Here is a 24034-nt window from a genome sequence, read left to right as displayed (position 1 = left end):
TGTTTATCTAGCCAATGTGGTTGGTTTTACAGTGTGGTAATAATTAGTAATTATATTTTCGCAACTGTAAATAATTAGTAATAGTTTACCTAGCCATTGTGGTTGGTTTTGCAGAGTGTGGAAGTAATTGGTAATTATATTTACGCAAATGTAAATAATTAGTATTAAAAGTTTACCTAGCCATTGTGGTTGGTTTTACAGTGTGGTAATAATTAGTAATTATATTTACGCAACTGTAAATAATTAGTAATAATTGTTTACCTAGCCAATGTGGTTGGTTTTACAGAGTGTAGTAATTATTTACGCAACTGTAAATAATTATTAATAATTGTTTATCTAGCCAATGTGGTTGGTTTTACAGAGTGTGGTAATAATTAGTAAGTATACTATGCAACTATAAATAATTAGTAATAATTGTTTATCTAGCCAATGTGGTTGGTTTTACAGTGTGGTAATAATTAGTAATTATATTTTCGCAACTGTAAATAATTAGTAATAGTTTACCTAGCCATTGTGGTTGGTTTTGCAGAGTGTGGAAGTAATTGGTAATTATATTTACGCAAATGTAAATAATTAGTATTAAAAGTTTACCTAGCCATTGTGGTTGGTTTTACAGTGTGGTAATAATTAGTAATTATATTTACGTAACTGTAAATAATTAGTAATAATTGTTTACCTAGCCAATGTGGTTGGTTTTACAGAGTGTAGTAATTATTTACGCAACTGTAAATAATTATTAATAATTGTTTATGTAGCCAATGTGGTTGGTTTTACAGAGTGGGGTAATAATTAGTAAGTATACTATGCAACTATAAATAATTAGTAATAATTGTTTATCTAGCCAATGTGGTTGGTTTTACAGTGTGGTAATAATTAGTAATTATATTTTCGCAACTGTAAATAATTAGTAATAATTGTTTACCTAGCCAATATTGAGTAATTAGTGCAATAACCAGGACATAGCATATAAATAATTATTTACTTATTTATTTCCTTTTTAATTAGTAACTGCTCATTGATTGACATATGGACATATAAGCTATGCATTTGCACATACTGTGGTGTTGCTCTGTGATTGGTCGACACCTCCACGACGTCTTCCCTTCGCGACCAATAAGTGCTGTGGCAAAAATGTGACACTTTTGCTAACGACAACTATGAGGCAATAAAGGCTTTTGCCTTAATAGCAGTAGGTATCTGCAATAAAGCATTGCTTGCAAATGTACAAAACATTTCTGGAAAACACTGTTTTAACAGCTTGATATCAGTTGCCAGTTGTAATTTGTAACCCTGACATTATACTATTTTTTGTAATGCGGCAGAGCATTCTGGGCTTGCTGTACCTCTGCCACGGGTCTACCCGGTACTGCACTACTTCCGGGACTAGCTAAGCGACTCACGGTTTTTGGGGGAGGACAATCACAACTCAAAGATGAGGCCAACTAACTTTTTTCATTCGAGCTCACTGCTATCCATGTGCCTAACACAGCAATCCTCTCAATGCCTGTCTTATTGCATTGTTGGGCGCCTCGTGCATGCAGTGACACCTTGGGTTACTTTTTCCGCATGTCATTGCATGTGAGTCCATTATTTGAGCCAATAAAGAATGGTTTGATTAAGAATCCCCTTCAAGGGATGTGTCGAGATTTGGTAAACCATAGCTCAAGTGCTACAAACAAAAAACGGTGGACCGACGCTGTTTCTGCAACAACCGATAAGTGGCACCACTTGGGCATACATTTTTGATGGGATCGAACTGCAGTTCCTTGTCAATTTATCGCTTCTCGGCCTTTTGGCTAAGATCAAAGTGTAGTACCTTGGACCCCCTGCTGATCCTGGACCCCTGGATCGTGGACCCCTGCTGTTCCTGGACCCCCTGCTGACCCTGGACCCCTGGACTCGTGGACATCCGGACCTGCTGCTCTTGGAACCCCTGCTGTCCCTGGATTCCCGGTTGCTGTGAGGGCTTGGTGAGAGCTCTCTTTTTGTTACTAGTTCATTTAGTGTTTCCTATCCTCATTGTTGGCAGTGTTTTTTTTTGCCCTTCAAGTGTTCTTTTTTCTTAATTTGGTAGTTTTTTTTTTCCTCCTAGTTTTCCTTTTTTTTTGCTTGATCTTTTAGCTCTCCGTTCTGTTTGTGCTTACATTCTTTGCAATCGGTTTATTCATGTAGTGCTTTCTGCCCTTAAATTTTTTTTCTTTTTCCGTCTTTGCTATTTTTTTTTTTTTTTTTACTTTTCTGTGTGTGTTCAAATTCTTTGCCATCCTTGTTGGTTTGTTCATGTAGTACCTGCCGCTGTTTCTCGCCGCTTGTGCCTTTAAATTTTTTTTTTATTACTATTTGTTACATTGCCACCAGTTTTTTTCTTTTTTTTTTTCTTGTGAGCTTAGTGTGAATTCTTTGCCAGTGTTCCCTTTTATTTGAGTTGAGGTGCTGGGTTCCTGCATTGTGATTTCATTGACAAGAGCCGTTTTCCAGTCAAGTGTGGTGTTTCCCATGTTTTGCTCCCGTTAAACCTTTTTTTTTTTTTTTTTTTTTACTTTGACCTTGGTGAGGGCTCTTTGCCGCGTTTGCCTGATAATAGAGTGACGATTTTTATTAGTTGCTGCATTGCTTCAGTACCAAGAGCTCTTTTTCACTTGTATTGTGTTGAGGGTGATTTGTGTGTGGTGTTTACTGGTGTTTCTCTCCTGTTCAGCTCCATCTTTTGCCTTGCTTTGCTACGAGCTTAGTGAGGGCTCTCATATTGTGTTTTCTTTTTTTTTCTTTTTTTTTGGTGTTGAGCATTCTTTTTTTTTTTTTTTGCGCGCGCTTTGGTTTTTCAGTCTCACTATTAGTGTATGTTAGTTGTTCTTTCTGGATAGTCTTTTTCCCCGTGCGAGCTGCAGCGCTGACCTCTTCTGCGGAAGGAAATCCATTATCGCAGTATGTCGCGCGGATACACCCCGCCATTTCTTCCAGACGACCGCCGCTGCTAGAAGTGATGTCATCGCCTCCGACAAGCAGCGCCTTCACCGCCAGCAGAAGCCGCATTCCAGTCCGATCGCCGTCTACCAGTCCAAGCCCGGCCAACAATGAAGAACCGCCACAGCCCGGATCGCAACCTCGCCGTGATGGGAACAGCCTTACGCTGTTCTTTCCGCTGGCGAGGACGTTCCGATGTACGGAAGAGGGATGCGCTACCGCGTACTCCCCGGTATTGTGGACGTCCAGGCGGCAGTCCCTGACTCGGCATCTTGAAAGTGAGCATGGGGTGCGCATAAGCCAGGTCACGCATTTTTGCACTCTCTGCCACAGAGAGGTCGGTCCTCGGCCAAAAGCGCATCCCTGTCTTACTGGAGAGAAGCTCGAGGTGGCCAGCACTGACTTGCACAGCCACAAGTGCGGTGATTGCCAGCTCTCTTTTCCATCGAAAAGAGGGCTGGAAAATCATCACATGTGGCACCGCAAACAGACTGCCATGCAGGGATTACCGCCTCGTCCCGTGCCACCGTTAGCGGCGACGAGAAGACTAAGAAGGACACCATCCCGGGACGCCAGACCACCGGATCTAGAGCCCCCACAAGAAGAGGACATCAGCCAAGACGCAAGGACACCACCAGCAACGCCTCAACAAGACACCAATGTGGAGGAAGCGGGCCAGGAAGAGCCACGAACGCTAACCCCCATCTCTCCTCCTCCAGAGAGCAGCACCACGAGAGCAGCAACACCAGCACTAATTTTTCCCACCTCCCCATCCCAGCAGGATGACCAGGGAATTCCCGTGCCTGCCAGCAGCACACCCAACAGCAGCAGGGAGATGGAGAATTCACAAGATTCTCCTTCCTTGCAGGGAGGCGACGGACAACTTGCTCACCTGTCAACAATCAGCGAGGAAAGCAATACATCGCAGCTTCAAGACGACGACGGCGGCGGGCACCATGACGCAACTGCCACCCAGGGAGCACTAACCGATTCTCTTTCTGATGAACTGGAGTGCGAGGGCATACTCGTCGACCACACCAGGCGCCTCCGGTGTTTGCTGCGTGAGCCTGCGTCTGCTGAGGGTTGGGATGGTTTTCTTTCCATCTTGGAGGAGGCCATCACCGAGGTTGGAAAGGCGGTAAAGCTGCCGAAGGCTCCGGCCGGAGGTAAGCCGCGCCGTCCGACCAACCCCGACAATGCTCAGCAGATCCAGTCTCTTTACCGCAGGAATCGCCGCCGAGCAGTACGCCTGATTGTGGACGGCGAGTCGCCTATGTGCACGGTTCCTTTACAGGATCTCGAGGACCACTTCACTGCAACGTGGGGCCCCAAGGAGGTGGACACCAGCCTTCTTCTCAACAAGGCCAAGAGCAGCGACCTCACGGAATTCCCTCTAGACAAGTTCACCGAAGAGGAGGTCCTGACGAAGCTGAGGAAATGTGAGAACACCGCGCCCGGCAACGACCGAATCACCTACCAGCACTGGAAGACGACAGACCCTGAAGCAGCCTTCCTGACAGCAGCATTCAACGCCTGCCTCAAGTTCAAGAGAGTGCCCCCAGCATGGAAGGAGTCCCGGACCATCCTCATCCACAAGAAGGGACCTGTGGAGGACGTCACGAACTGGCGCCCCATCGCACTCGGGTCGACGATTTCAAAGCTGTATGCTGGGTGTCTCGCCACTCGGCTGCAGCGATGGATCGCTGAACACGAGCTGCTCTCTCGTTGTCAAAAGGGGTTCCTGCCGCACGATGGTGTGTTTGAGCACAACTTCGTGCTGCAGGAGCGCCTCGACGCAGCGAGGGGTGGCGGTGAGGAGCTGTGCGTGGCGTTCCTTGACTTCAGCAACGCCTTTGGATCTCGCGCCCACAACGCCCTCATTGACGCACTACGTGGAGCAGGCGCCGGCAGCGACTTCTGTTCGATCGTCGCTGACCTCTACAGGGACAACACCACCACCATCGTAGGACAAGAAGGGTCAACACGGCCGATCGCTATTTCTGCAGGGATTCGACAGGGATGCCCACTGAGCGGGCTCTTGTTTAATTTTGTCATTGACCCTGTTTTGCGTGCTGTGCAGGGAGGCGAGAGGCAGCACAACATCCTGGCCTACGCCGATGACCTCACCCCCCTGGCCAATGACCCGGAGATGCTTCAAGCCCGCATTAATACTGTTGAATCCCTTTCTTCTAGGCTGGGATTACAGCTTAACCCAGCGAAGTGCCGCACTCTTCATCTGAGCGGCAAAACACCGGTTGGTACAAGACTGACCCCATTCTTTATTGCAGGAGCTGAGATCCCAATTATCCAGGATTTTGAAAGCCAGACGTTCCTGGGCCGCCCTGTAGGGTTCAACGTCTTCCCGGACAGAGCTACTGTGGACCAGGCCATCAACACCGGCCGCCGCCTGCTTAGCTCAATGCTCGCCCCTTGGCAGAGATTGGACGCTGTGAAAACATTTGTATATCCAGCGCTCAATTTCTCCATGCGGTGCGGTGTGTTGGGCAAGTCAGAGTGGGCGCGCCTCGACGATGCACTGCGGCCACTAATAAAAAAATCCCTTTATCTTCCAGGAACCGCAGCCAATGAATACCTCTACGGCAGTGCAGCATCGGGCTCGGTCGGCATCCCCCTCGCAGCGGAGCTGAGCGACATCTGCCGCATTGACAATGCATTTAAGCTCCTCTCCTCTCTTGATCTAGAGGTGCGAGATCTAGCGCTGCATGCCGTTACTGCCATCACGACGAAGAGACTACGCCGACCAGCCACGGATGAGGACATCGCTGCCTACCTGACAGGGGAGACGGAGGGAGACTTCCGAGCTAGGGCAACGCAGCTTCAGTCTGTATGGACGGAGGCTCGCAAAGCTTCCCGGCGCCTGGCGGTCACGTGGGAGATGCAAGAGGGGGGCCCCAGCATCACTCGCGCCGACGTGACCGTCACGCAGAAGCAGCGCACGAAAGTGGTGAGGACACTTCGGAGCATCGCTATGCGCGCACGAGATCACAATCTCCACGAAAAGCCTAACCAGGGGAAAGTGATGGAGTGCGTAGCAGCCGACCGTAGCAGTTCCCACTTCATGAGGACGGGGCGCTTCACTCGCTTCTGCGATTGGCGCTTCGTGCACCGTGCGAGGCTGAACCTGCTGCCCCTCAACGGAGCCAGGCCGTGGGATGTCGCTGCTGACCAGCGGTGTCGGAGATGCGGGCAAGACAAGGAATCCCTCCCGCATGTTCTCTGCCACTGCATGCGCCAGAGCGTCGCCTACACCAGCCGACACAACAGGATCGTCGACCGGCTGAAGACAGCCGCTGAGAAGCGATTCACCGTCACCCATGAGAACCGGCCCGTGGGTGACACGAACCTCCGCCCAGATCTTGTTCTGGCGCGCGGGGAAACAGCGATTGTCATCGATGTCACATGTCCCTTTGACAATCGCAAAACCGCCTTCGATGCTGCACGGGAGAGTAAGATCGCCAAGTACGAACCCGTTCGCCAATACCTGCTCCGGAAATTCCAGCGGGTCAGCATCGAGGCAGTCGTTGTTGGGGCCCTGGGCTCCTGGGACCCCAACAATGACAAAGTGATGAGGCGCCTCTGTAGCAAACGCTACATGCGTCTCTTCAAGAAGCTGGCGGTGAGCGATACCATCGCAGCTTCTCGTGAAGTCTATGCTAAACACGTAGCTGCAAATTGAAGGGCTCGCACTTCGGTGGACTTCAGCAGCTCGAGTTAGAAAGACTTCCTACACGCACAACAATACACTCACCCCACAGCAGGAATAAAACTTTACAGATGAGATTTCCCCTAAAAAGGAATGAACAACAACAGTAGGTGTCTGCAATAAAACTGCTAGGAAATGTACAAAACATTTCTGAAAAACACTCTGTTCTTAACAGCTTAATATCTGTTACGGGTTCTAATTGTACCCATGATATTAAACTGATTTTTGTAGCGCGGCGGAGTGTTCGGGGCTTGCTCCAACTCCGCCACGGGTCGACCCGGTACTGCACTACTTCCGGGACCGGCCCAGCATCTCCCCCTTTTGGGGGGAGAAGGCACAATTGAAAAAAAACAGAAAAACTGCTTTGTTTTGTTCTAGAAACTTTTGGACTCTTTTTTCCGACTTTTTTTTCCGACTTTTTTTTCCGACTTTTTTTTCCGACTTTTTTCCGACTTTTACTGTTATGTGGTTGGTTTTACAGAGTGTAGTAATTATTTACGCAACTGTAAATAATTATTAATAATTGTTTATGTAGCCAATGTGGTTGGTTTTACAGAGTGTGGTAATAATTAGTAAGTATACTATGCAACTATAAATAATTAGTAATAAAAGTTTACCTAGCCATTGTGGTTGGTTTTACAGTGTGGTAATAATTAGTAATTATATTTACGCAACTGTAAATAATTAGTAATAATAGTTTACCTAGCAATTGTGGTTGGTTTTACAGAGTGTGGTTATAATTAGTAATTATATTCACGCAACTGTCAATAATTAGTAATAATTATTTACGCAACTGTAAATAATTATTAATAATTGTTTATGTAGCCAATGTGGTTGGTTTTACAGAGTGTGGTAATAATTAGTAAGTATACTATGCAACTATAAATAATTAGTAATAATTGTTTATCTAGCCAATGTGGTTGGTTTTACAGTGTGGTAATAATTAGTAATTATATTTTCGCAACTGTAAATAATTAGTAATAATAGTTTACCTAGCCATTGTGGTTGGTTTTACAGTGTGGAAGTAATTGGTAATTATATTTACGCAAATGTAAATAATTAGTATTAAAAGTTTACCTAGCCATTGTGGTTGGTTTTACAGTGTGGTAATAATTAGTAATTATATTTACGCAACTGTAAATAATTAGTAATAACAGTTTACCTAGCAATTGTGGTTGGTTTTACAGAGTGTGGTTATAATTAGTAATTATATTCACGCAACTGTCAATAATTAGTAATAATTGTTTACCTAGCCAATGTGGTTGGTTTTAAAGAGTGTAGTAATTATTTACGACTGTAAATAATTATTAATAATTGTTTATGTAGCCAATGTGGTTGGTTTTACAGAGTGTGGTAATAATTAGTAAGTACACTATGCAACTATAAATAATTAGTAATAATTGTTTATCTAGCCAATGTGGTTGGTTTTACAGTGTGGTAATAATTAGTAATTATATTTTCGCAACTGTAAATAATTAGTAATAATAGTTTACCTAGCCATTGTGGTTGGTTTTGCAGAGTGTGGAAGTAATTGGTAATTATATTTACGCAAATGTAAATAATTAGTATTAAAAGTTTTCCTAGCCATTGTGGTTGGTTTTAGTGTGGTAATAATTAGTAATTATATTTACGCAACTGTAAATAATTAGTAATAATTGTTTACCTAGCCAATGTGGTTGGTTTTACAGAGTGTAGTAATTATTTACGCAACTGTAAATAATTATTAATAATTGTTTATGTAGCCAATGTGGTTGGTTTTACAGAGTGTGGTAATAATTAGTAAGTACACTATGCAACTATAAATAATTAGTAATAATTGTTTATCTAGCCAATGTGGTTGGTTTTACAGTGTGGTAATAATTAGTAATTATATTTTCGCAACTGTAAATAATTAGTAATAATAGTTTACCTAGCCATTGTGGTTGGTTTTGCAGAGTGTGGAAGTAATTGGTAATTATATTTACGCAAATGTAAATAATTAGTATTAAAAGTTTACCTAGCCATTGTGGTTGGTTTTACAGTGTGGTAATAATTAGTAATTATATTTACGCAACTGTAAATAATTAGTAATAATTGTTTACCTAGCCAATGTGGTTGGTTTTACAGAGTGTAGTAATTATTTACGCAACTGTAAATAATTATTAATAATTGTTTATGTAGCCAATGTGGTTGGTTTTACAGAGTGTGGTAATAATTAGTAAGTATACTATGCAACTATAAATAATTAGTAATAATTGTTTATCTAGCCAATGTGGTTGGTTTTACAGTGTGGTAATAATTAGTAATTATATTTTCGCAACTGTAAATAATTAGTAATAGTTTACCTAGCCATTGTGGTTGGTTTTGCAGAGTGTGGAAGTAATTGGTAATTATATTTACGCAAATGTAAATAATTAGTATTAAAAGTTTACCTAGCCATTGTGGTTGGTTTTACAGTGTGGTAATAATTAGTAATTATATTTACGCAACTGTAAATAATTAGTAATAATTGTTTACCTAGCCAATGTGGTTGGTTTTACAGAGTGTAGTAATTATTTACGCAACTGTAAATAATTATTAATAATTGTTTATCTAGCCAATGTGGTTGGTTTTACAGAGTGTGGTAATAATTAGTAAGTATACTATGCAACTATAAATAATTAGTAATAATTGTTTATCTAGCCAATGTGGTTGGTTTTACAGTGTGGTAATAATTAGTAATTATATTTTCGCAACTGTAAATAATTAGTAATAGTTTACCTAGCCATTGTGGTTGGTTTTGCAGAGTGTGGAAGTAACTGGTAATTATATTTACGCAAATGTAAATAATTAGTATTAAAAGTTTACCTAGCCATTGTGGTTGGTTTTACAGTGTGGTAATAATTAGTAATTATATTTACGTAACGGTAAATAATTAGTAATAATTGTTTACCTAGCCAATGTGGTTGGTTTTACAGAGTGTAGTAATTATTTACGCAACTGTAAATAATTATTAATAATTGTTTATGTAGCCAATGTGGTTGGTTTTACAGAGTGTGGTAATAATTAGTAAGTATACTATGCAACTATAAATAATTAGTAATAATTGTTTATCTAGCCAATGTGGTTGGTTTTACAGTGTGGTAATAATTAGTAATTATATTTTCGCAACTGTAAATAATTAGTAATAATTGTTTACCTAGCAATTGTGGTTGGTTTTACAGAGTGTGGTTATAATTAGTAATTATATTCACGCAACTGTCAATAATTAGTAATAATTATTTACGCAACTGTAAATAATTATTAATAATTGTTTATGTAGCCAATGTGGTTGGTTTTACAGAGTGTGGTAATAATTAGTAAGTATACTATGCAACTATAAATAATTAGTAATAATTGTTTATCTAGCCAATGTGGTTGGTTTTACAGTGTGGTAATAATTAGTAATTATATTTTCGCAACTGTAAATAATTAGTAATAATAGTTTACCTAGCCATTGTGGTTGGTTTTACAGTGTGGAAGTAATTGGTAATTATATTTACGCAAATGTAAATAATTAGTATTAAAAGTTTACCTAGCCATTGTGGTTGGTTTTACAGTGTGGTAATAATTAGTAATTATATTTACGCAACTGTAAATAATTAGTAATAACAGTTTACCTAGCAATTGTGGTTGGTTTTACAGAGTGTGGTTATAATTAGTAATTATATTCACGCAACTGTCAATAATTAGTAATAATTGTTTACCTAGCCAATGTGGTTGGTTTTAAAGAGTGTAGTAATTATTTACGACTGTAAATAATTATTAATAATTGTTTATGTAGCCAATGTGGTTGGTTTTACAGAGTGTGGTAATAATTAGTAAGTACACTATGCAACTATAAATAATTAGTAATAATTGTTTATCTAGCCAATGTGGTTGGTTTTACAGTGTGGTAATAATTAGTAATTATATTTTCGCAACTGTAAATAATTAGTAATAATAGTTTACCTAGCCATTGTGGTTGGTTTTGCAGAGTGTGGAAGTAATTGGTAATTATATTTACGCAAATGTAAATAATTAGTATTAAAAGTTTACCTAGCCATTGTGGTTGGTTTTACAGTGTGGTAATAATTAGTAATTATATTTACGCAACTGTAAATAATTAGTAATAATTGTTTACCTAGCCAATGTGGTTGGTTTTACAGAGTGTAGTAATTATTTACGCAACTGTAAATAATTATTAATAATTGTTTATGTAGCCAATGTGGTTGGTTTTACAGAGTGTGGTAATAATTAGTAAGTATACTATGCAACTATAAATAATTAGTAATAATTGTTTATCTAGCCAATGTGGTTGGTTTTACAGTGTGGTAATAATTAGTAATTATATTTTCGCAACTGTAAATAATTAGTAATAGTTTACCTAGCCATTGTGGTTGGTTTTGCAGAGTGTGGAAGTAATTGGTAATTATATTTACGCAAATGTAAATAATTAGTATTAAAAGTTTACCTAGCCATTGTGGTTGGTTTTACAGTGTGGTAATAATTAGTAATTATATTTACGTAACTGTAAATAATTAGTAATAATTGTTTACCTAGCCAATGTGGTTGGTTTTACAGAGTGTAGTAATTATTTACGCAACTGTAAATAATTATTAATAATTGTTTATGTAGCCAATGTGGTTGGTTTTACAGAGTGTGGTAATAATTAGTAAGTATACTATGCAACTATAAATAATTAGTAATAATTGTTTATCTAGCCAATGTGGTTGGTTTTACAGTGTGGTAATAATTAGTAATTATATTTTCGCAACTGTAAATAATTAGTAATAATTGTTTACCTAGCAATTGTGGTTGGTTTTACAGAGTGTGGTTATAATTAGTAATTATATTCACGCAACTGTCAATAATTAGTAATAATTATTTACGCAACTGTAAATAATTATTAATAATTGTTTATGTAGCCAATGTGGTTGGTTTTACAGAGTGTGGTAATAATTAGTAAGTATACTATGCAACTATAAATAATTAGTAATAATTGTTTATCTAGCCAATGTGGTTGGTTTTACAGTGTGGTAATAATTAGTAATTATATTTTCGCAACTGTAAATAATTAGTAATAATAGTTTACCTAGCCATTGTGGTTGGTTTTACAGTGTGGAAGTAATTGGTAATTATATTTACGCAAATGTAAATAATTAGTATTAAAAGTTTACCTAGCCATTGTGGTTGGTTTTACAGTGTGGTAATAATTAGTAATTATATTTACGCAACTGTAAATAATTAGTAATAACAGTTTACCTAGCAATTGTGGTTGGTTTTACAGAGTGTGGTTATAATTAGTAATTATATTCACGCAACTGTCAATAATTAGTAATAATTGTTTACCTAGCCAATGTGGTTGGTTTTAAAGAGTGTAGTAATTATTTACGACTGTAAATAATTATTAATAATTGTTTATGTAGCCAATGTGGTTGGTTTTACAGAGTGTGGTAATAATTAGTAAGTACACTATGCAACTATAAATAATTAGTAATAATTGTTTATCTAGCCAATGTGGTTGGTTTTACAGTGTGGTAATAATTAGTAATTATATTTTCGCAACTGTAAATAATTAGTAATAATAGTTTACCTAGCCATTGTGGTTGGTTTTGCAGAGTGTGGAAGTAATTGGTAATTATATTTACGCAAATGTAAATAATTAGTATTAAAAGTTTACCTAGCCATTGTGGTTGGTTTTACAGTGTGGTAATAATTAGTAATTATATTTACGCAACTGTAAATAATTAGTAATAATTGTTTACCTAGCCAATGTGGTTGGTTTTACAGAGTGTAGTAATTATTTACGCAACTGTAAATAATTATTAATAATTGTTTATGTAGCCAATGTGGTTGGTTTTACAGAGTGTGGTAATAATTAGTAAGTATACTATGCAACTATAAATAATTAGTAATAATTGTTTATCTAGCCAATGTGGTTGGTTTTACAGTGTGGTAATAATTAGTAATTATATTTTCGCAACTGTAAATAATTAGTAATAGTTTACCTAGCCATTGTGGTTGGTTTTGCAGAGTGTGGAAGTAATTGGTAATTATATTTACGCAAATGTAAATAATTAGTATTAAAAGTTTACCTAGCCATTGTGGTTGGTTTTACAGTGTGGTAATAATTAGTAATTATATTTACGTAACTGTAAATAATTAGTAATAATTGTTTACCTAGCCAATGTGGTTGGTTTTACAGAGTGTAGTAATTATTTACGCAACTGTAAATAATTATTAATAATTGTTTATGTAGCCAATGTGGTTGGTTTTACAGAGTGTGGTAATAATTAGTAAGTATACTATGCAACTATAAATAATTAGTAATAATTGTTTATCTAGCCAATGTGGTTGGTTTTACAGTGTGGTAATAATTAGTAATTATATTTTCGCAACTGTAAATAATTAGTAATAATTGTTTACCTAGCCAATATTGAGTAATTAGTGCAATAACCAGGACATAGCATATAAATAATTATTTACTTATTTATTTCCTTTTTAATTAGTAACTGCTCATTGATTGACATATGGACATATAAGCTATGCATTTGCACATACTGTGGTGTTGCTCTGTGATTGGTCGACACCTCCACGACGTCTTCCCTTCGCGACCAATAAGTGCTGTGGCAAAAATGTGACACTTTTGCTAACGACAACTATGAGGCAATAAAGGCTTTTGCCTTAATAGCAGTAGGTATCTGCAATAAAGCATTGCTTGCAAATGTACAAAACATTTCTGGAAAACACTGTTTTAACAGCTTGATATCAGTTGCCAGTTGTAATTTGTAACCCTGATATTATACTATTTTTTGTAATGCGGCAGAGCATTCTGGGCTTGCTGTACCTCTGCCACGGGTCTACCCGGTACTGCACTACTTCCGGGACTAGCTAAGCGACTCACGGTTTTTGGGGGAGGACAATCACAACTCAAAGATGAGGCCAACTAACTTTTTTCATTCGAGCTCACTGCTATCCATGTGCCTAACACAGCAATCCTCTCAATGCCTGTCTTATTGCATTGTTGGGCGCCTCGTGCATGCAGTGACACCTTGGGTTACTTTTTCCGCATGTCATTGCATGTGAGTCCATTATTTGAGGCAATAAAGAATGGTTTGATTAAGAATCCCCTTCAAGGGATGTGTCGAGATTTGGTAAACCATAGCTCAAGTGCTACAAACAAAAAACGGTGGACCGACGCTGTTTCTGCAACAACCGATAAGTGGCACCACTTGGGCATACATTTTTGATGGGATCGAACTGCAGTTCCTTGTCAATTTATCGCTTCTCGGCCTTTTGGCTAAGATCAAAGTGTAGTATCCTGGACCCCTGGACCCCCTGCTGTTCCTGGACCCCCTGCTGACCCTGGACCCCTGGACTCATGGACCATCCGGACCTGCTGTTCTTGGAACCCCTGCTGTCCCTGGATTTCCGGTTGCTGTGAGAGCTTGGTGAGAGCTCTCTTTTTTTTACTAGTTCATTTAGTGTTTCCTATCCCCATTGTTGGCTTGTTTATGTAGTATCTGGCAGTGTTTTTTGTCCTTCAAGTGTTCTTTTTTCTTAATTTGCTAGTTTTTTTTTTTTTTTTTTTTTGTCCTTCTAGTTTTCCTTTTTTTTTTTTTTTTTTTTTTTTTGCTTGTTCTTTAACCTCTCCGTTCTGTTTGTGCTCACATTCTTTGCAATCGGTTTATTCATGTAGTGCTTTCTGCCCTTAAACTTTTTTTTTCTTTTTACGTCTTTGCTAGTTTTTTTTTTTTTTTTTTTTTTTACTTTTTTGTTTGTGTTCAAATTCTTTGCCATCCTTGTTGGTTTGTTCATGTAGTATCTGCCGCTGTTTCTCGCCGGTTGTGCCTTTAATTATTATTATTTTATTACTTTTTGTTGCATTGCCACCAGTTTTTTTTTTCTTTTTTTTTGAGAGCTTAGTGCGAATTTTTTGCATGTGTGCCCTTTTATTTTAGTTGAGGTGCTGATTTATTGGGTTCCTGCAATGTGATTTCATTGACAAGAGCCGTTTTCCAGTCAAGTGTGGTGTTTCCCATGTTTCGCTCCCGTTAAACCTTTTTTTTTTTTTTTTTTGTTTGAGCTTGGTGAGGGCTCTTTGCCGCGTTTGCCTGGTAATTGAGTGACGATTTTTATTAGTTGCTGCGTTGCTCTTTTTCACTTGCATTGTGTTGAGGGTGATTTGTGTGTGGTGTTTACTGGTGTTTCTCTCCTGTTCAGCTCCATCTTTTGTTTTGCTTTGCTACAAGCTTGGTGAGGGCTCTCATATTGTTTTTTTTTTTTTTTTTTGGTGTTGAGCATTCTCTCTTTTTTTTTTTTTTTTTTCCTGCGCGCACTTTGGTTTTTCAGTCTCATTATTAGTGTATGTTAGCTGTTCTTTCTGGATAGTCTTTTTCCCCGTGGGAGCTGCAGCGCTGACCTCTTCTGCGGAAGGAAATCCATTATCGCAGTATGTCGCGCGGATACACCCCGCCATTTCTTCCAGACGACCGCCGCCGCTAGAAGTGATGTCATCGCCCCCGACAAGCAGCGCCTTCACCGCCAGCAGAAGCCGCATTCCAGTCCGATCGCCGTCTACCAGTCCAAGCCCGGCCAACAATGAAGAACCGCCACAGCCCGGATCGCAACCTCGCCGTGATGGGAACAGCCTTACGCTGTTCTTTCCGCTGGCGAGGACGTTCCGATGTACGGAAGAGGGATGCGCTACCGCGTACTCCCCGGTATTGTGGACGTCCAGGCGGCAGTCCCTGACTCGGCATCTTGAAAGTGAGCATGGGGTGCGCATAAGCCAGGTCACGCATTTTTGCACTCTCTGCCACAGAGAGGTCGGTCCTCGGCCAAAAGCGCATCCCTGTCTTACTGGAGAGAAGCTCGAGGTGGCCAGCACTGACTTGCACAGCCACAAGTGCGGTGATTGCCAGCTCTCTTTTCCATCGAAAAGAGGGCTGGAAAATCATCACATGTGGCACCGCAAACAGACTGCCATGCAGGGATTACCGCCTCGTCCCGTGCCACCGTTAGCGGCGACGAGAAGACTAAGACGGACACCATCACGGGACGCCAGACCACCGGATCTAGAGCCCCCACAAGAAGAGGACATCAGCCAAGACGCAAGGACACCACCAGCAACGCCTCAACAAGACACCAATGTGGAGGAAGCGGGCCAGGAAGAGCCACGAACGCTAACCCCCATCTCTCCTCCTCCAGAGAGCAGCACCACGAGAGCAGCAACACCAGCACTAATTTTTCCCACCTCCCCATCCCAGCAGGATGACCAGGGAATTCCCGTGCCTGCCAGCAGCACACCCAACAGCAGCAGGGAGATGGAGAATTCACAAGATTCTCCTTCCTTGCAGGTAGGCGACGGACAACAGGCTCACCTGTCAACAATCAGCGAGGAAAGCAATACATCGCAGCTTCAAGACGACGACGGCGGCGGGCACCATGACGCAACTGCCACCCAGGGAGCACTAACTGATTCTCTTTCTGATGAACTGGAGTGCGAGGGCATACTCGTCGACCACACCAGGCGCCTCCGGTGTTTGCTGCGTGAGCCTGCGTCTGCTGAGGGTTGGGATGGTTTTCTTTCCATCTTGGAGGAGGCCATCACAGAGGTTGGAAAGGCGGTAAAGCTGCCGAAGGCTCCGGCCGGAGGTAAGCCGCGCCGTCCGACCAACCCCGACAACGCTCAGCAGATCCAGTCTCTTTACCGCAGGAATCGCCGCCGAGCAGTACGCCTGATTGTGGACGGCGAGTCGCCTATGTGCACGGTTCCTTTACAGGATCTCGAGGACCACTTCACTGCAACGTGGGGCCCCAAGGAGGTGGACACCAGCCTTCTTCTCAACAAGGCCAAGAGCAGCGACCTCACGGAATTCCCTCTAGACAAGTTCACCGAAGAGGAGGTCCTGACGAAGCTGAGGAAATGTGAGAACACCGCGCCCGGCAACGACCGAATCACCTACCAGCACTGGAAGACGACAGACCCTGAAGCAGCCTTCCTGACAGCAGCATTCAACGCCTGCCTCAAGTTCAAGAGAGTGCCCCCAGCATGGAAGGAGTCCCGGACCATCCTCATCCACAAGAAGGGACCTGTGGAGGACGTCACGAACTGGCGCCCCATCGCACTCGGGTCGACGATTTCAAAGCTGTATGCTGGGTGTCTCGCCACTCGGCTGCAGCGATGGATCGCTGAACACGAGCTGCTCTCTCGTTGTCAAAAGGGGTTCCTGCCGCACGATGGTGTGTTTGAGCACAACTTCGTGCTGCAGGAGCGCCTCGACGCAGCGAGGGGTGGCGGTGGGGAGCTGTGCGTGGCGTTCCTTGACTTCAGCAACGCCTTTGGATCTGTCGCCCACAACGCCCTCATCGACGCACTACGTGGAGCAGGCGCCGGCAGCGACTTCTGTTCGATCGTCGCTGACCTCTACAGGGACAACACCACCACCATCGTAGGACAAGAAGGGTCAACACGGCCGATCGCTATTTCTGCAGGGATTCGACAGGGATGCCCACTGAGCGGGCTCTTGTTTAATTTTGTCATTGACCCTGTTTTGCGTGCTGTGCAGGGAGGCGAGAGGCAGCACAACATCCTGGCCTACGCCGATGACCTCACCCCCCTGGCCAATGACCCGGAGATGCTTCAAGCCCGCATTAATACTGTTGAATCCCTTTCTTCTAGGCTGGGACTACAGCTTAACCCAGCGAAGTGCCGCACTCTTCATCTGAGCGGCAAAACACCGGTTGGTACAAGACTGACCCCTTTCTTTATTGCAGGAGCTGAGATCCCAATTATCCAGGATTTTGAAAGCCAGACGTTCCTGGGCCGCCCTGTAGGGTTCAACGTCTTCCCGGACAGAGCTACTGTGGACCAGGCCATCAACACCGGCCGCCGCCTGCTTAGCTCAATGCTCGCCCCTTGGCAGAGATTGGACGCTGTGAAAACATTTGTATATCCAGCGCTCAATTTCTCCATGCGGTGCGGTGTGTTGGGCAAGTCAGAGTGGGCGCGCCTCGACGATGCACTGCGGCCACTAATCAAAAAATCCCTTTATCTTCCAGGAACCGCAGCCAATGAATACCTCTACGGCAGTGCAGCATCGGGCTCGGTCGGCATCCCCCTCGCAGCGGAGCTGAGCGACATCTGCCGCATTGACAATGCATTTAAGCTCCTCTCCTCTCTTGATCTAGAGGTGCGAGATCTAGCGCTGCATGCCGTTACTGCCATCACGACGAAGAGACTACGCCGACCAGCCACGGATGAGGACATCGCTGCCTACCTGACAGGGGAGACGGAGGGAGACTTCCGAGCTAGGGCGACGCAGCTTCAGTCTGTATGGACGGAGGCTCGCAAAGCTTCCCGGCGCCTGGCGGTCACGTGGGAGATGCAAGAGGGGGGCCCCAGCATCACTCGCGCCGACGTGACCGTCACGCAGAAGCAGCGCACGAAAGTGGTGAGGACACTTCGGAGCATCGCTATGCGCGCACGAGATCACAATCTCCACGAAAAGCCTAACCAGGGGAAAGTGATGGAGTGCGTAGCAGCCGACCGTAGCAGTTCCCACTTCATGAGGACGGGGCGCTTCACTCGCTTCTGCGATTGGCGCTTCGTGCACCGTGCGAGGCTGAACCTGCTGCCCCTCAACGGAGCCAGGCCGTGGGATGTCGCTGCTGACCAGCGGTGTCGGAGATGCGGGCAAGACAAGGAATCCCTCCCGCATGTTCTCTGCCACTGCATGCGCCAGAGCGTCGCCTACACCAGCCGACACAACAGGATCGTCGACCGGCTGAAGACAGCCGCTGAGAAGCGATTCACCGTCACCCATGAGAACCGGCCCGTGGGTGACACGAACCTCCGCCCAGATCTTGTTCTGGCGCGCGGGGAAACAGCGATTGTCATCGATGTCACATGTCCCTTTGACAATCGCAAAACCGCCTTCGATGCTGCACGGGAGAGTAAGATCGCCAAGTACGAACCCGTTCGCCAATACCTGCTCCGGAAATTCCAGCGGGTCAGCATCGAGGCAGTCGTTGTTGGGGCCCTGGGCTCCTGGGACCCCAACAATGACAAAGTGATGAGGCGCCTCTGTAGCAAACGCTACATGCGTCTCTTCAAGAAGCTGGCGGTGAGCGATACCATCGCAGCTTCTCGTGAAGTCTATGCTAAACACGTAGCTGCAAATTGAAGGGCTCGCACTTCGGTGGACTTCAGCAGCTCGAGTTAGAAAGACTTCCTACACGCACAACAATACACTCACCCCACACCAGGAATAAAACTTTACAGATGAGATTTCCCCTAAAAAGGAATGAACAACAACAGTAGGTGTCTGCAATAAAACTGCTAGGAAATGTACAAAACATTTCTGAAAAACACTCTGTTCTTAACAGCTTAATATCTGTTACGGGTTCTAATTGTACCCTAATTGTACCCATCGCTTCTCGGCCTTTTGGCTAAGATCAAAGTAAAGTGTAGTAGTATCCTGGACCCCTGGACCCCCTGCTGTTCCTGGACCCCCTGCTGACCCTGGACCCCCCTGCTGACCCTGGACCTCTGGACTCATGGACCATCCGGACCTGCTGTTCTTGGAACCCCTGCTGTCCCTGGATTCCCGGTTGCTGTGAGAGCTTGGTGAGAGCTCTCTTTTTTTTACTAGTTCATTTAGTGTTTCCTATCCCCATTGTTGGCTTGTTTATGTAGTATCTAGCAGTGTTTTTTGTCCTTCAAGTGTTCTTTTTGCTTAATTTGCTAGTTTTTTTTTTTTGTCCTTCTAGTTTTCCTTTTTTTTTCTTTTTTTTTGCTTGTTCTTTAACCTCTCCGTTCTGTTTGTGCTCACATTCTTTGCAATCGGTTTATTCATGTAGTGCTTTCTGCCCTTAAACTTTTTATTTCTCTTTCCGTCTTTGCTAGATTTTTTTTTTTTTTTTTTACTTTTTTGTTTGTGTTCAAATTCTTTGCCATCCTTGTTGGTTTGTTCATGTAGTATCTGCCGCTGTTTCTCTCCGGTTGTGCCTTTAATTATTATTATTTTATTACTTTTTGTTGCATTGCCACCAGTTTTTTTTTTTTTTCTTTTTTTTTTGAGAGCTTAGTGCGAATTCTTTGCATGTGTGCCCTTTTATTTTAGTTGAGGTGCTGATTTATTGGGTTCCTGCAATGTGATTTCATTGACAAGAGCCGTTTTCCAGTCAAGTGTGGTGTTTCCCATGTCTCGCTCCCGTTAAACCTCTTTTTTTTTTTTTTTTCTTTGAGCTTGGTGAGGGCTCTTTGCCGCGTCTGCCTGGTAATTGAGTGACGATTTTTATTAGTTGCTGCGTTGCTCTTTTTCACTTGTATTGTGTTGAGGGTGATTTGTGTGTGGTGTTTACTGGTGTTTCTCTCCTGTTCAGCTCCATCTCTTGTTTTGCTTTGCTACGAGCTTGGTGAGGGCTCTCATATTGTTTTTTTTTTTTTTTTTGGTGTTGAGCATTCTCTTTTCTTTTTTTTTTCCTGCGCGCACTTTGGTTTTTCAGTCTCATTATTAGTGTATGTTAGCTGTTCTTTCTGGATAGTCTTTTTCCCCGTGGGAGCTGCAGCGCTGACCTCTTCTGCGGAAGGAAATCCATTATCGCAGTATGTCGCGCGGATACACCCCGCCATTTCTTCCAGACGACCGCCGCCGCTAGAAGTGATGTCATCGCCCCCGACAAGCAGCGCCTTCACCGCCAGCAGAAGCCGCATTCCAGTCCGATCGCCGTCCACCAGTCCAAGCCCGGCCAACAATGAAGAACCGCCACAGCCCGGATCGCAACCTCGCCGTGATGGGAACAGCCTTACGCTGTTCTTTCCGCTGGCGAGGACGTTCCGATGTACGGAAGAGGGATGCGCTACCGCGTACTCCCCGGTATTGTGGACGTCCAGGCGACAGTCCCTGACTCGGCATCTTGAAAGTGAGCATGGGGTGCGCATAAGCCAGGTCACGCATTTTTGCACTCTCTGCCGCAGAGAGGTCGGTCCTCGGCCAAAAGCGCATCCCTGTCTTACTGGAGAGAAGCTCGAGGTGGCCAGCACTGACTTGCACAGCCACAAGTGCGGTGATTGCCAGTTCTCTTTTCCATCGAAAAGAGGGCTGGAAAATCATCACATGTGGCACCGCAAACAGACTGCCATGCAGGGATTACCGCCTCGTCCCGTGCCACCGTTAGCGGCGACGAGAAGACTAAGACGGACGCCATCACGGGACGCCAGACCACCGGATCTAGAGCCCCCACAAGCAGAGGACATCAGCCAAGATGCAAGGACACCACCAGCAACGCCTCAACAAGACACCAATGGGGAGGAAGCGGGCCAGGAAGAGCCACGACCGCTCACCCCCATCTCTCCTCCTCCAGAGAGCAGCACCACAACGAGAGCAGCAACACCAGCACTAATTTTTCCCACCTCCCCATCCAAGCAGGATGACCAGGGAATTCCCGTGCCTGCCAGCAGCACACCCAACAGCAGCAGGGAGATGGAGAATTCACAAGATTCTCCTTCCTTGCAGGTAGGCGACGGACAACAGGCTCACCTGTCAACAATCAGCGAGGAAAGCAATACATCGCAGCTTCAAGACGACGACGGCGGCGGCCACCATGACGCAACTGCCACCCAGGGAGCACTAACTGATTCTCTTTCTGATGAACTGGAGTGCGAGGGCATACTCGTCGACCACACCAGGCGCCTCCGGTGTTTGCTGCGTGAGCCTGTGTCTGCTGAGGGTTGGGATGGTTTTCTTTCCATCTTGGAGGAGGCCATCACCGAGGTTGGAAAGGCGGTAAAGCTGCCAAAGGCTCCGGCCGGAGGTAAGCCGCGCCGTCCGACCAACCCCGACAACGCTCAGCAGATCCAGTCTCTTTACCGCAGGAATCGCCGCCGAGCAGTACGCCTGATTGTGGACGGCGAGTCGCCTATGTGCACGGTTCCTTTACAGGATCTCGAGAACCACTTCACTGCAATGTGGGGCCCCAAGGAGGTGGACACCAGCCTTCTTCTCAACAAGGCCAAGAGCAGCGACCTCACGGAATTCCCTCTAGACAAGTTCACCGAAGAGGAGGTCCTGACGAAGCTGAGGAAATGTGAGAACACCGCGCCCGGCAACGACCGAATCACCTACCAGCACTGGAAGACGACAGACCCTGAAGCAGCCTTCCTGACAGCAGCATTCAACGCCTGCCTCAAGTTCAAGAGAGTGCCCCCAGCATGGAAGGAGTCCCGGACCATCCTCATCCACAAGAAGGGACCTGCGGAGGACGTCACGAACTGGCGCCCCATCGCACTCGGGTCGACGATTTCAAAGCTGTATGCTGGGTGTCTCGCCACTCGGCTGCAGCGATGGATCGCTGAACACGAGCTGCTCTCTCGTTGTCAAAAGGGGTTCCTGCCGCACGATGGTGTGTTTGAGCACAACTTCGTGCTGCAGGAGCGCCTTGACGCAGCGAGGGGTGGCGGTGGGGAGCTGTGCGTGGCGTTCCTTGACTTCAGCAACGCCTTTGGATCTGTCGCCCACAACGCCCTCATCGACGCACTACGTGGAGCAGGCGCCGGCAGCGACTTCTGTTCGATCGTCGCTGACCTCTACAGGGACAACACCACCACCATCATAGGACAAGAAGGATCAACACGGCCGATCGACATTTCTGCAGGGATTCGACAGGGATGCCCACTGAGCGGGCTCTTGTTTAATTTTGTCATTGACCCTGTTTTGCGTGCTGTGCAGGGAGGCGAGAGGCAGCACAACATCCTGGCCTACGCCGATGACCTCACCCCCCTGGCCAATGACCCGGAGATGCTTCAAGCCCGCATTAATACTGTTGAATCCCTTTCTTCTAGGCTGGGACTACAGCTTAACCCAGCGAAGTGCCGCACTCTTCATCTGAGCGGCAAAACACCGGTTGGTACAAGACTGACTCCTTTCTTTATTGCAGGAGCTGAGATCCCAATTATCCAGGATTTTGAAAGCCAGACGTTCCTGGGCCGCCCTGTGGGGTTCAACGTCTTCCCGGACAGAGCTACTGTGGACGAGGCCATCAACACCGGCCGCCGCCTGCTTAGCTCAATGCTCGCCCCTTGGCAGAGATTGGACGCTGTGAAAACATTTGTATATCCAGCGCTCAATTTCTCCATGCGGTGCGGTGTGTTGGGCAAGTCAGAGTGGGCGCGCCTCGACGATGCACTGCGGCCACTAATCAAAAAATCCCTTTATCTTCCAGGAACCGCAGCCAATGAATACCTCTACGGCAGCGCAGCATCGGGCTCGGTCGGCATCCCCCTCGCAGCGGAGCTGAGCGACATCTGCCGCATTGACAATGCATTTAAACTCCTCTCCTCTCTTGATCTAGAGGTGCGAGATCTAGCGCTGCATGCCGTTACTGCCATCACGACGAAGAGACTACGCCGACCAGCCACGGATGAGGACATCGCTGCCTACCTGACAGGGGAGACTGAGGGAGACTTCCGAGCTAGGGCAACGCAGCTTCAGTCTGTATGGACGGAGGCTCGCAAGGCTTCCCGGCGCCTGGCGGTCACGTGGGAGATGCAGGAGGGGGGCCCCAGCATCACTCGCGCCGACGTGACCGTCACGCAGAAGCAGCGCACGAAAGTGGTGAGGACACTTCGGAGCATCGCTATGCGCGCACGAGATCACAATCTCCACGAAAAGCCTAACCAGGGGAAAGTGATGGAGTGCGTAGCAGCCGACCGTAGCAGTTCCCACTTCATGAGGACGGGGCGCTTCACTCGCTTCTGCGATTGGCGCTTCGTGCACCGTGCGAGGCTGAACCTGCTGCCCCTCAACGGAGCCAGGCCGTGGGATGTCGCTGCTGACCAGCGGTGTCGGAGATGCGGGCAAGACAAGGAATCCCTCCCGCATGTTCTCTGCCACTGCATGCGCCAGAGTGTCGCCTACACCAGCCGACACAACAGGATCGTCGACCGGCTGAAGACAGCCGCTGAGAAGCGATTCACCGTCACCCATGAGAACCGGCCCGTGGGTGACACGAACCTCCGCCCAGATCTTGTTCTGGCGCGCGGGGAAACGGCGATTGTCATTGATGTCACATGCCCCTTTGACAATCGCAAAACCGCCTTCGATGCTGCACGGGAGAGTAAGGTCGCCAAGTACGAACCCGTTCGCCAATACCTGCTCCGGAAATTCCAGCGGGTCAGCATTGAGGCAGTCGTTGTTGGAGCCCTGGGCTCCTGGGACCCCAACAATGACAAAGTGATGAGGCGCCTCTGTAGCAAACGCTACATGCGTCTCTTCAAGAAGCTGGCGGTGAGCGATACCATCGCAGCTTCTCGTGAAGTCTATGCTAAACACGTAGCTGCAAATTGAAGGGCTCGCACTTCGG

At 45.2% G+C, this 24034-nt stretch overlaps 3 pseudogenes; all 3 read left to right on the top strand.

Moving 5' to 3' along the window:
• Nucleotides 1-1226: 1226 nt before the first annotated feature.
• Nucleotides 1227-1397, top strand: LOC146171201 (U2 spliceosomal RNA; annotated as a pseudogene).
• Nucleotides 1398-6829: 5432 nt separating this feature from the next.
• Nucleotides 6830-7002, top strand: LOC146171200 (U2 spliceosomal RNA; annotated as a pseudogene).
• A 6395-nt stretch (nt 7003-13397) lies between these two features.
• On the top strand, nt 13398-13568 carry LOC146171199 (U2 spliceosomal RNA; annotated as a pseudogene).
• Nucleotides 13569-24034: the final 10466 nt, after the last annotated feature.

Source organism: Amblyomma maculatum, unplaced genomic scaffold (genome assembly GCF_055883805.1).
Source record: "Amblyomma maculatum isolate TAMU_Amacu unplaced genomic scaffold, ASM5588380v1 scaffold_23, whole genome shotgun sequence".
Classification (NCBI taxonomy): Eukaryota; Metazoa; Arthropoda; class Arachnida; order Ixodida; family Ixodidae; genus Amblyomma; species Amblyomma maculatum.
This window is presented reverse-complemented; position numbering and strand designations above follow the sequence as displayed.